Source organism: Ornithorhynchus anatinus, chromosome 12, assembly GCF_004115215.2.
Source record: "Ornithorhynchus anatinus isolate Pmale09 chromosome 12, mOrnAna1.pri.v4, whole genome shotgun sequence".
Classification (NCBI taxonomy): domain Eukaryota; kingdom Metazoa; phylum Chordata; class Mammalia; order Monotremata; family Ornithorhynchidae; genus Ornithorhynchus; species Ornithorhynchus anatinus.
Window position 1 is genome coordinate 38,943,727 of NC_041739.1, and position 3,971 is coordinate 38,947,697.

The 3,971-nt window shown below is 45.7% G+C and overlaps 1 non-coding gene across 1 annotated transcript; it reads right to left on the bottom strand.

The window, feature by feature from the left end:
* Window positions 1–899: 899 nt before the first annotated feature.
* Window positions 900–1,037, bottom strand: LOC114815803. Its single transcript, XR_003763605.1, has one exon. It is a non-coding gene; the product is annotated as a small nucleolar RNA SNORA7 (small nucleolar RNA).
* Window positions 1,038–3,971: the final 2,934 nt, after the last annotated feature.

Genomic DNA, 3,971 nt, shown 5'->3' on the forward strand with positions numbered 1-3,971 from the left:
AAGGGGATGGAGGAGGAAAAGAGAAGGAGCAAAAAGGGGATGGCTAGAAGAAAAGAAAAGAGAAGAAGTGGAGAGGAGAGGAGCGAAGAGAGAAGGGCTAAATGTCAGACAGAAAGGGGAGAAGTTTAAAGGATCACCCTCTCCTTTTCTCTTCTCCACTCCCTTCCCCCTTTTTCCCTCTTCCCATTCTGGAGTCAGAAAGGTCCCTGGCCCCAGGTGCTTTATTTAATAAAGAGGGGACGAAGGAGCCAGAAGGGATGGAGGAATGTACCCAACCCTAATGGGGGAACTCGATGCGCTACAAAACCTTGCAGTGGGGACCCAGTGGAGGAGGAGGAGGAGGCAGAGGGGGGCTCATTTGCCCCAGAGACTCCAGGTACAACTAATGAATCGCTCCCTCCCCGGGCCAGGGGAGAGGGGGATCATGGTCTGTGCTCTGGGCCTAGAGCTACAGTTGTCCCTGGTTGGCCCAGGAAGGCAGGACTGGCCAGCACAGGACCATACGCCTCTTTCCTGCTGGGAAATGGGACTTTTGGAGCTTTCCCACTGTTGCCCTGCCTACCTTGGCAGCCCCAGAGAGCAGGGCTTCAAGCAGGAAAGCTGGCACGTGCCCTAAGGGCCAAATAGAAAATGGGATTCCTCTCGCCGTTATGCCATAATAGCACCTGCCTACATTTTGTCTTACACCATCAAGTTGTCTCCGATCCATAGCGACACAATGGACACATCTCTCCCAATATGCTCCACCTCCATCTGCTATCATTCTGGTAGTGGATTCATAAAGTTTTCTTGGTAAAAATATGGGAGTGATTTACCATTGCCTCCTTCCACGTCGTAAACTCAAGTCTCCATCCTAGACTCTCCCCCATGCCGCTGCTGCCCAGCCCAGGTGAGTTTTGACTTGCAGCAGATGGCCTTCCACTCGCCAGCCACTGCCTAAGTTAGGAATGGAACGGGTAGGCCTCTGCTTGACTCTTCCTCCCGTAGTCGAGACTGGTAGAGGACTGGAAACTCTCCAGGTGCGACCCGGAGAGGGGTGCCCCTGTATTTACCGGTATCAAACAAGTTTTGCACGCTTTATTGACTCCGCCAATCTCAACTCATTTTTACGACTCTCTGTGTGGATTTCTGGATGGTTGGCAATCTGTGGCATTCACGACATTTTACAGAATTACATTTCTCCATCGCCGGCTCTCCATTTCTCACACAGTCACCCCACCACCAAGTGACCCAGGCAGCTTGGCTCTGCGACCGTGACATGGGCCGCACGGATGGATCGTTACCTCCCAGCAGCCAACTTGGAGAAAATCCACTATTTTCACTATTTTCTCTCAAAGTGTAGCCATCTTTGAGAGAAGCTACACCGAGGCCATCTGTGAGAAGGGTGAGACACCTCCATCTCTGGAAGGACCAGTGTGGCCACACCTATTGCCCAGTGCCCTGAGGTGACAGCTTACCTCACTTAAAGTCCGAAGTCGGTTCTGTCCAGGTACACTTCACTGAGGGTGGCATCAGTCTTGAATACAAAGGGAAACAGTAAATACAACCCTGCGTTTATTTGAATCTTTAAATTCATTTTTAAAACCCCATAGACATCTCTGTTCCCACTTTAATTTGTTCCTGTGGTAGCTTTGAATGATTTTTTTTCTGAACCAGGTGATTTGTCCTTGCCTCTTTAGGCAAAGGGAAATCTTTCTGCAGACTCCATTCCCAAGACCATATCTGCCTTCGCCTAAATCTCAGAGGCTTGGGGATATGACTGTATTGTACACTCCCAAGCACTTAGTACAGTGCTCTGCAAACTATAAGAGATGAATAAATACCATTGATTGCTTAATTGATTCCACAGTGTTATCAAGGTCACGTACTCAATTATCTCCCCAAATTAAATAGCCCTTCATCTCATGTAACTTTTCCTTGGAAATAATCAACTTCCTTGACCTTCTTTTTTAAAGTTTTTAGTTGGATGGGGCAATGTATATTTATTTTGGTATGAGATTTTTAAAGTGCTTACTATGTGCCAAGACACCATTCTATGTGCTGGGGTAGGGTTTTCCAAGCTAACCAGATCCCACATGAGACTCACAGTTGAGTGACTTGCCCAAGGGCACACAGGAGACAAGTGGCAGAGTCGGGATTAGAACTGAGGTCCTCTGACTCCCAGGACAGTGCATTTTCTACTAGGTCCTGCTGTGTGGGTCAGTCCCACCTTGAAAATTCATCTTTGGCAAATTGACTCGAGTCTTGCCGTTCATTAGGAGAGAAGCAGCATAGCCTAGTGGATAGAGCACGGGCCTGGGAAGTCAGAGGACCTTGGTTCTAATCCTGGCTCTGCCACATGCCTACTGAGTGACCTTGGGTAAGTCACTTAACTTCTCTGTGTGTCAGTTCCTTCATCTGTAAAATGGTAATTCAATTGCTGTCCTACTATTTAGACTGTGAGCCCCGTGTGGGGCCTAAATATCTACCTCAGTTCTTAGTGCAATACTTGGCAGAGTGTAAGCCCTTAATAAATATTATTACTATTATTAATAAACTTGGAAAAGGCACTTGTATCTCCATTCCTGAAATCTAGAGAAGTTGCTTTTCCTGGTAAGAGCTCAGGTTATTTCTCAGTTAACACGTGACTTATCTCTGTGTAGACTTATGGATTGCTGTATTAGGGCCAGTAACAGTTTATGGAGGACCAGAGTAAAGAATGCGAATTTAGACTCAGAAACCTGGAGAGTACCTCCCAAAGTCATCCTGCAGGACGGGACGACACATAAACCATCACCAAAATATTGCCATCTGGCCTTTAAAAAAATGAAATGAAGTAAAGCCCCCAACTCCAGAAATGATGTCTTCATAAATTTACCATCTAGGTAATATAAGTCCCATGACCTGTGGTGGAAACAGACTAATAAAATAAAGTTTGTAGGCTAGTAAATGTTTGTACTGACGTACAAGATTGTTTATATACCATCACACAGTGTACATTCATCGTTTTTCATATCCCCGGAATGCGGGCTAACAATCAGCTAGGCAAGGCCGGTTTTTCTCCTGACAAGGTCACAATGGGGAAAGAAGCCATTCGGCCTGATTCTGGTTGTTGGGGAAGGCGGGTTTGAGGGCCCCCAGTAGATTTCGGGGAGTGCTTAAGGGAAAGAAAGCGAAGGTGTTTGGGGAACTTTTGCTGGGAAGAGGGCATGTTGGAGTGGGATGGGAAATGCAGGTCTGAAGGAAGAGGACTTTGGTTTTCATCATCTGAGTACTAGCTCTAACGAGTTCCTTACAGTAATTCAAAACACGGAGACCTGGATCCATCTGGGGAGTTATGTGAGTGATGATAGAGTCCAAGTATGCTCTAACCTGAACTGAAGGGGAGGACAAGGATTGCACATTTTTTTCACTGAGTGCGGGAAAAATTTCCTGGCAAGCTCATGGATATAAAATTCAATTTCTCAAATGGTCCCACCTGCACATGAACTCAGTGCTTGTTATTTATTATTTGTTGAGCGGGAAGCATGCTGTATAAACTTAGACGCCGATACAGAGTCCGCCTCAGGGCTAAGAGTCTAAGATGGACACCCAGTGCAGTCCACATTTAGCATTAGAGTCGAATAATGTTTGAATCTGCAAGGGAGAGCAGTATCAACTCCGTTGTATTGTACTCTCCCAAGCACTCAGTATGGCGCTCTGCACTCAGTAAGTGTTCAATAAATATGACGGATTGACTGAGTGAATAATTGAAGAGGGAGGACTATTTATTGATTTTTATAGAAACCAACCAAATTGAACAGAAGATCTTGCTCACCTACATGCAGAGATCTCTGTTACAGAGATCTCCATTCAGAACTCTTTTGTGATGTTGATTTTTCACCTATTCATTATATATTTACTTAATCTATTTTTCTTACTGTCTCTCCCTCTAGACTGTGAGCTTGTTGTGGGCTGGAATATGTCTGTTTATTGTACTATTGTACTCTCGA